Consider the following 9,728-nt stretch of genomic DNA (forward strand, 5'->3'; position numbering starts at 1 on the left):
GTATACATACTGGATATATAAAACTGGTTTATACATGCAATATACAATACCATTTAGTCTGAAAGTCTTGGCTTGCCCTGATAGGTTCATGTGTCTAATATAAATTGATACCTTTTTATCAATATATCATTGCATTGATTTTAAAATACAACCAAGATATTATGAGGATTTCTAAAAATGGCCCAAATAAAACATATTTCTCAAGAAACATATTGGTCTAATTTTTTTCATTTTTTTCAAAATGCGACAGATCACCAAGAAAACTGAAGATTTCATGCAATGTATCTATTACTGTCTTGACAGAAGAGGCCAAACTGGATCTAACAAAGATGGAAAAAGAAGGGTCAGGTGGACAACTGCATATAAGAATAAGAAAGAGCGTACAGTCTGAGAAACGTACTGGTCTTCAGTGGGCTTCTTCCTTAAATACACAGTAAATACCAGCGTTGTCTGCAAAGATGCAAAGAGAAAAGATGCAAAGAGAAAAGATGACTCCAGGTGCTGACCATAATACTTTTCTGGCATTTTCTATCCAATGTTGGGATTTGTTTCTCCATTTTTATTTTTTTCATTTTATTTGGCAGTTTCAGATATGGCATTTTCTGTGAAACTCTGCCTCTAAGGCCAGATGCTGCTATAGATAAGTCGTTTTAGAAGATAAACTTAATGTGAGACCCACCATGAAGAAGAGGTAACACAAGGACAGACCACCAGCTTTCTTGGCTGAACAGTGGTTACGCCTCGCTGTGGTAGGTGTGGACCAAGCCGGTTGGTCCTGAAAAGTTCTGTACAAATATAGCTGCCTCTACTTTGCAGGCAGGCTGATTTTCATATCTGTGGTCGGTTTTATTTGCTCTTAGTGGTCACATAACAAATTTCAAAGCCCATATTTTCTAAAAGAGTAGGCTTTTGAAATAAGAAGATAATTAAGTTTAAAATAAGCGAAGTTGCAAAGCTCGGCTTTGCCATGTTGCTAAATGTCCACACTCTATCTAACCCAGTTTACTGATAGTACATTTTCATTTAACAGTTATTGCATTAGCCTAATTTTGCTTATAGGAGTAATCCGCTCCTATAGTGCAATTGATTGCTGAGCCACCACACTGCTCTCACGAAGAGCTCTTGTTTAGATCGATCGACCGACCTACCCCGCTCTTCGGCAATTGCATTCTTTATTAAGGGAAAGCTGTTCTCACCTAATCTGCAGCGGCTTCTGAGCGCTACAATAGTCAAGGTGGGGGTCGCTTTTCACCTTCACACCTCCAGCAGTATTGCAGCTCTTAAACAAAACATAAAGGACTCTCTCTCTCTCTCTCTCCATATATATATATATCAAATGTAAAACAAACAAAGAAAGTCGAAATGATAATCAAAATGTAATCTAAAATTTGGAGTTCCTCAAACAATCATTCCCCCCATGTCAATTAAAGTGAGCTCGTCCGTCAGCCCACAGACACCTGGCCAGGGCACTGGCTTTAAACTTCGGATCAAAGTCGTATGCGCTTGTGAAAAGCTGCGCAGGTTACATTCGCTTTGGACACACGTAGAACGCATGTAGGTAAACACAAGATCGTTTCAGTTTCCCTGCAATGTAAATTACATTTTAAACAAGCAAAACCATTGCTATCAACAGGGATACATGCGTGCACAGCAGCCCCGTGGGTCTTTATTAAACAAAAGTCGTCCCGTCGCCAATCCTGACTGTGATGCGCAGTGAGACCCTCGGGGTCACACCCTGAACCCAGTAAATCTACAGAACTGTGGAGCAGGTGTCACAAAGAGAATCTTAATGGGGAATGAGAAAGCAGCTCAGACAATTACCTGACATTCAGTGAATCCATACTCTCAACCTGTTTTTCTTCATGCTGTGATCAGCTTTTTCTGGCACGAATTAACAAAGGGCAGGGTGACAGTCCATTAGAGGGCACAGTGAACATAAACTTACTTTTGCTGATTCAGGTCTTTAGAATGTTGGAGGACACCCACAGACATATGGAGCGAATGTGAAAAATGCCATTTAACCAAAGTTTCTGGAGGTGAGAGGAATCAAAGCTAAGTTGTGACCATAAGTAATTCTCATCTTCAACTGCCTGTGCTTCAAATGGAAAAAACAAAAGGAATGTAGCCGATTGTATATCTCAAATGTTGTAAGTTGCCTTTGATAAGGGCATTGGTATAATAAGCAAATAATAATAATCCTGTCCAGCTCATGACGGTAAACCAAGCCGAATAACAACGGCAAACGACTGGCACCGGTCAAATAACTGGTCTAACTCGCTAATTGCGAGCAGGGTGTGGTGATACCCTTGGTAGTTAAAAGCTACCAAAACGGCGGATGAACCTAACAGAGAGGTAAATGGCGTCTACCTATGCTAGAGAACTAGCTTAGCGAGGAGAGGACTGTGGAACCGTCTCGTGAATCAATCCACAAGAAACAAAACATGAGAGGACGACTTAACAAAACAGAATGCCAGCTGGGTGGTCGCCTGGATAAACAAGCTCCCCGTCTTAGACTTACAACAACCCTGGGGTTTACTTCGTTAAATGAGTTACAGGGAAGGACCAGACAAACAGAGAGGCTGATTGATGCAAAACATTATGCATCATTAGGAACATGGAACGTGAGGACACTCTGGAAGGACGAGAGCCTTGAACTACTTGTCGACCATCTTAACAAGGGGTTCAGATGGGATGTCATCGGTCTGTCAGAGGTGAGAAGAATGAAACAGGGCTTAGTGGAACACGATGGACACAAACTTCTGTACTCAGGCGAAGAGAAAGTACACGGTTTGTTACTTTCAAAAAAGGCAGTTAAGAGCTTAATCGACTGGAACGCGGCGTCGCCAAGAATCATCAGTGCACGGTTCACTGGACAAGGCCATAACATCACCATCATTCAAGTGTATGCACCAACTACAAGACATAGTGATGAGGCTGTCAATCACTTCTATCAGACCTTACAGCAAGTCATCGACAAGGCGCCAAGAAGGGACGTCAAGATTATAATGGGCGACTTCAATGGAAAGGCGTGCTGGGACACTTTGGCTACGGCTCAATGAACAAAAGAGGGGAACGACTTCTCCAATTCTGCAGGCTAAATAAACTGAACATCATGAACACCTGGTTCAGCCATAAGCCATCAAGGAAACGGACATGGAGCTCACCCGGAGATCGAACCCAGCAGATGATCGACTACATCATGATCGATCAGAGATGGCGTAGCTGTGCCCATAACACACGCAGCTTCCCAAGCGCAATAGTGCCGAATGTGCACAACGATCATAACCTCATGATGGGCAACTTCAAGTTAAGATTCAATATCCAAAAAAGAACGGTCACAAAGAAGGCGGATATCGAACGACTGCGAATACCCGAAGTCAAAGAAAGTTATAGGATTGAACTAAAAAATCGTTTTGAAGCGCTTGACGGTCTAGTTGAAGAAATGAACGTGGACAAAGCACTGGAGGCCGTCAACGACACGATTAAGAGAACAGTGGAGGAGGTAATTGGCCTTAAGAGATACAGAAAGGCCCCATGGATTAGTGATGAAATGCTCGACCTGTCTGACCAACGACGAGCTGTGAAGGCAATGAAGAACAATAATCCACAGGACGAGAATTTGAAACAACTATACTCACAGCTCAGGATCATCATAGACAAAAAGATTGAGGAGTGCCGAGAGGATTGGTTTAACAGACAGTGCTGCGAGGCAGAGGAAGCAAGCCGAAAAAATGATATGCGCACTCTCTTTCAATAGGTCAAAACGCTCAAGAAAGGAGTTAAGCTGAATGAAAGGTGCAACAACATCAGAGACAAGGATGGCAACCTGCTCACCAAGGACATCGACATTCTTAAGCAATGGTATGAATATAGTAGAGGCCTCTACAATGCAAACATTGAAACGGATGGTGACGTTCTTGAACAATTATGGCCTAATTGCAAGAGAGAGGAAGAAGAGCCAGACCTTCTTGAAAGCCAAGTAAGAGCAGCCATTATGAAGATCAAGATACAGAAAGCTCCTGGTATCGACGACATTGAAGGAGAGCTAATCAAAAGCGGCGGAAGAGCAATGGTTCAAATCATGCACAAGATCTGCAACAAGATATGGGACACAGAAAAATTTCCAACGCTTTGGACTAAGTCTCTTATAGTTACTATTCCAAAAAAAGGGGACACCACTAAATGCGAGAACTACCACATGATAAGCCTTATCTGTCACGCAAGTAAGATCATCTTGGAGATTATCAGGAGCCGGATGAAGAACGCGATAGAAGTGCAAATGGCGGAGGAGCAAGCCGGATTCAGGTCAGGACATGGTACAATTGAGCAGATCTTCTCACTCAGACTGTTATGTGAAAAGTATCTCTCATTACAGGATAAAGAGCTTCACTTGATTTTCATCGACTTCAAGAAAGCATTTGACCGAGTGTGGCACCAAGGCCTCTGGAAAGTATTATATCACTACGGCATACACCCAAAGCTGATCAGTCTGATGGAGAACCTGTACAAGCGAACGCAGAGTGCCATAAGAGTCGGAAGAGAGGTGACAGAGTGGTTCAAACTAGCAATTGGAGTACGCCAAGGCTGCATACTGTCGCCGGATCTCTTTAACATCTATCTAGAGCACATTATGCGGGAGGCACTCGACAGACTAGAAAGCAAAGGAGCATGCGTGAATGGCAGAACGATTAACAATCTTCGTTTTTCTGATGACATCGGTCTTATAACTGAACTCCGTAGTCACGCACAACTCCTGCTAAATAAGGTGGAAAGCATCAGTTCTAGATACGGCCAAGAGATAAGTGACACCAAGACAGTATGGATGCTGCTGAGCTCAAAGCCTGAGCAAGAAACGAAGAAAAGAGTTGAAGAGGGCATGTTGCTCAGAGGAAAGAAACTGCAGCATGAAAAAGCTTTTCAATTTTGTTTTGAAAACTGGATATTATCCCAAAGAAGGGGTGGCCCACCTGCATGAGGATTTGTCACTTCATAGTAAAGCACCAGACAACCAGGGACAGCTCTGGTCTCAAGGTGCCTGATCTCCTGTTAAACAGTGGAGTGAGACGGCAAGTGGGGTAAAACAAGAATAACATGGAGAGTTGAATATTAAACACCCTGCTCCAGCTCAAAGGTAGAGCTCGGGCCTCCTGCCAGGAGGAGCTGTACTGATGACAGTGATCAGACGCTGGTGAAGGTGATTTACCCATTCATTAGGGTGCATCATTTGCCCCAACATTTGAAATCTGACCTGTTCCTAGTTTAAAAATGTTCCATGTTACACTGCTGTTAAAAGTGCAAAATATCTTTCAATTATTACTTCATTTAGGGGGACCTCCTTCAGTCTGAATAGTTCAATCTTTATCTTCTTCTTTCTGCTCCTCCCGTTAGGGGTTGCCGCAGCGAATCATCTTGTTCCATATCTTACTGTCCTCGTCATCTTGCTCTGTCACACCCATCACCTGCATGTCCTCTCTCACCACATCCATAAACCTTCACTTAGGCCTTCCTCTTTTTCTCTTACCTGGCAGCTCCATCCTTAACATCCTTCTCCTAATATACTCAGCATCTCTCCTCTGCACATGACCAAACCAACACAATCTCGCCTCTCTGACTTTGTCTCCCAACCGTCCATTTTGAGCTGACCCTCTAATGTACTCATTTCTAATCCTGTCCATACTCATCACCCCCAATGCAAATCTTAGCATCTTTAACTCTGCCACCTCCAGCTCTGTCTCCTGCTTTCTGGTCAGTGCCACTGTCTCAAACCCATATAACATAGCTGGTCTCACTACCGTCCTCTAGTCCTTCCCTTGCTGATACCTGTCTGTCACAAATTACTCTGACACTCTTCTCCACCCATTCCACCCTGCCAGCACTCTCTTTTTCACCTCTCTTCCACAATCCCCATTACTCTGTACTGTTGATCCCAAGTATTTAAACTCATCCACCTTTGCCAACTCTACTCCTTGCATCCTCACCATTCCACTGACCTCCCTCTCATTTACACATGTGTTCTGTTTTGTTCCTACTGACCTTCATTCCTCTCCTCTCTAGAGCATATCTCCACCTCTCCAGGGTCTCCTCAACCTGCTCCCTACTCTCACTACAGATCACAATGTCATCAGCAAACATCATAGTCCATGGGGACTCCTGTCTAATCTCGTCTGTCAAACTGTCCATCACCATTGCAAATAAGAAAGGGCTCAGAGCCGATCCCTGACATAATCCCACCTCCACCTTGAATGAATCCGTCGCTCCTACTGCAGACCTCACCACAGTCACACTTCCCTTGTAGTGCTTGTTAATTACTCGAATGCTAATTACTGCAGCTTTACTTAGTTATGTGAAGTTTCTTTTACAGGAATGAATATTCTTTGCTGCAGGCAGTGTTCACATTCTTGTAGCACCCATCTTTTAATAGATTTTGTTAGGTTTTGTCGGCTCTTGTTTTATTGAATGGTCATTAGTAGTAGGTCATGATTGGTTGCATTTTATATTAAACAACAGATTATACTTATTAGCAGCAGTTGCCTAATTTGCTTATAGTTATTTCATTCGGGACTTTTCATGACACATTTATTTCATAAACATTCATTATTTCCTGTGATACTAGTAGTACAAAGTACAAACATTTTTATTGCGTTTAATTTATAGATAAAATTAGTTCAGTGGCAGAATCAAGCGACAAAAGTTCATTTTTGCTGCTGTAAGAAGCTGTGGGCACAGCCCAAGTACTCGGCAGAATGTGGCACTGTATGGATTAGGTGGTGGAATTACACAGGCTGATTCAGAAATAACTGGTTCACGTCTTATGATGTCTGATGTTTCATATTTAAGGTGGGACCCATGAAAAGTGCACCAAATGGGAAGCAGCTAAGCTGGTGTTGTTGCAGGTTAAGATATTCTATGAAGAAGTGAACATTCTGATATAACTCAACGAGAAGTGTGTGAAAAAATGATAAAACTTCTGGATGACAATGCCAAGCTAAGAGCAATACCAAAAGCTCGTCGTGTGTTGCCAACTTTCACAAACAGAACATTGCAATTGTGGCCTTCCAATGCAGAAAAGATTATAAAAAATCTGGACAACTTGCGCTTTTTGCAGTCTATGAAGAACGATCATACAGCAACATCTGGTGCATGTGATGTGTTGTTGGACAAAGAAATCCAGAGCAAACGGGCCACGACAATTTTGGTATGATGTGTTCGTCGCAAAACATAAAAAGCAGGAATCATCTGACATTGCTTATGACACTGATGTTCCCACTGACATCCGCAGCATGGATGTTAATGATAAAACACCAAACCAGTCAACATCAACGCTGTAAAATATTGAACATGATCGTCCTCAAACACCTTCTTTTTTCGGCTACTCCCGTTAAGGGTTGACACAGTGGATAATTTTTTCCATATCTTCCTGTCCTCAAACTTAAGAAAGCACAAGCATGTTGATTGTTGACTGATAATGACAAACATTCATTGTACTGTTGCAGTGTTTTTTTTGTCTCTTAAATCTCTGATTAATGCCAGTGAACACCTATTACTGATTTTGTGAGAAAAGTGTCAATGTACTCGTATGCAGTTATTTTGTTCATAGAATAAAAAATATGACGTATTTTGCTGTTATTTTTAAATTTTAACTTCATGTAGATCAAGGCCCACATAGGCATGGCCATATTTTCACCATATTTTGCACATTATATCTGTATTGGCGCTAGAACAAAATCAGCATGGGGCCAACAGCTTATTTTACAATTTTTAAAATCATGGGGCAGATGATACACCCTACCATTCATGTTCACATCTGATGAAACTTTTCTCCTTTTTCTTGCTCTTCTGCCTAAGTCAGTTTAGCTCTTTCCAGCCTGTGAATAATAAATGGAATATTAAATTCCTGACTAGGTTCCTACTGTATATGGAGAGAGATAGAGAGAGAGAGAGAGAGAGAAACTGGCTGCTGCCATGGAAACCATCTCATTCATCCCAGAATACAGAAGCCATGCACATTCCCTCCAGCAATGAGCCAGAACCCCAGTGAACTCAGACTTTGGACTGATAACGATGTCCATGTTGATTTTCGTTCTTTTTCTGCGCTGTGAGAGAGTACAGTACAGTATGTATCAGTCAACAGCTGGACAGTGTTCATGAGAGCCACACTCCTGTGACAAAAGCTTACATTTCTAGTTATTCTGCCCCAAACTGACACCCACAGCAAATGACGTTCAGCTTCTTCTCCACACCCTTCCAGCTGTGAAGGGTTGGCTGTGTGGTCCGGAGAGCTCCTATCTGTCATCATTCACATCTAAAAACATTCAGTCAGTGCCTGACAAATGCTTCATTTTCACTCTTAAGATCCTCACTCTACCCACCACTCGGTTCTCATCCAAAAATAAATTATAAGTGAAGACATGAAAATCAAAAAACTGTTTACTGAGGACAGCAGGGGGCCACATTTTGAACAGACTGTCCTCAAATTTACATGAAAGTAAATGCACAGTCTTTGGTAAATCTCCACACTCACCCCGCCATATTAACTCTTCATTAATGATCACTGGATCCCACTGTCCGCTCAGGTGGGGTTCACACTGCCATTTTCAGGGGCAGTGGTGGGGATGATCTCCTGCTAGAATGATCCTATTCTTCAAGTATTTGCAATAATAATCTCTGTTTTTCTCTGCTGTCTTTTGCAGTTCTTCTGTGCAGGCAATCTGATTGAGGCACCGTGCAGCCACCTATGATGCTGGAATGAAGGTGGGTGTCTCAGCAGCCCACAAGCCCAACTTCACTGAATCCTCTCATATTAAGCCTGGAAACAAAGAGGAATGAGTTAAGAATTTTTATGATAGGTAGAATGCCCAGTGGGGGCTGGGTGGTCTTTTGGCCTTGGAATCTGCAGATGTTTTTTTTTTTTTCTCCCATCTTATCTGAATTTTTATTTCTGTTATCCCATCCATCTGACCTTATCAGTATATTCATTATTAGTTACTTAAATCATGATATTGTATATATGGTGTCACACACGAGCGATTAGGGAACAGCTAAAGGACCCGACGAGCAGCGCAAAACCGCTAGGCAGGGGACAGCGACAATGTACTAACCGATCTCTCTTTATTTCAACAGGAAATACGAGAAAACACTGCAGTGAATTTGACTCCAATACCCTAACCAGAAGTCAGAGCCACTTCCGGGTTCCTTTATTCCCTCCGGCACTGCTTTGATGACATCACTCCATCCCAAGAATCTCAGCACCTCTTTTCCCAGCTTCCCCATTTCCGTTCCCTCCTCAATAAATGTCCGAACTCCATCTCAATCATTTGTCTGTTATACATTGTTTGTTCACTGACCGTTGGCTTTGCTATTTTTAATCAACAGTATACTGGGATGGAATTCCCAACCCTTAATGATTGTTTACTGTGTTTTCTTCACAATGGACACTAACTACTCTTCTACTTGATATTTACTGCATCATTTTTTTAGATTGTATAGATTTTTTCTTTGTTACTTATTCTTCAATATTATTGCATAATCTTAATTGTTTTTTTCATGTAATTTCTCTTTAACTTCTTGTAAAGCGCTGTGAGCTACATTGTTCTATGATAATGTGTTATATAAATTAAATAGTGTTATTACTGGTGTCACTGGGCCATCTGAATAGACACTACTAACCCCAACCAGCATCCACACTCCACAACAATTATTTTGCTAAAAACCTGAAGGCAAGAAGTAAC

At 42.0% G+C, this 9,728-nt stretch overlaps 1 long non-coding RNA gene across 1 annotated transcript; it reads left to right on the forward strand.

The window, feature by feature from the left end:
* The first annotated feature begins 248 nt into the window (after positions 1 to 248).
* Positions 249 to 9,386, forward strand: LOC120538933. Its single transcript, XR_005635535.1, has 3 exons — positions 249 to 498; positions 8,691 to 8,751; positions 9,121 to 9,386. It is a non-coding gene; the product is annotated as an uncharacterized LOC120538933 (long non-coding RNA).
* The last annotated feature ends 342 nt before the right edge of the window (positions 9,387 to 9,728 follow it).

Source organism: Polypterus senegalus, chromosome 11, assembly GCF_016835505.1.
Source record: "Polypterus senegalus isolate Bchr_013 chromosome 11, ASM1683550v1, whole genome shotgun sequence".
Classification (NCBI taxonomy): Eukaryota; Metazoa; Chordata; class Cladistia; order Polypteriformes; family Polypteridae; genus Polypterus; species Polypterus senegalus.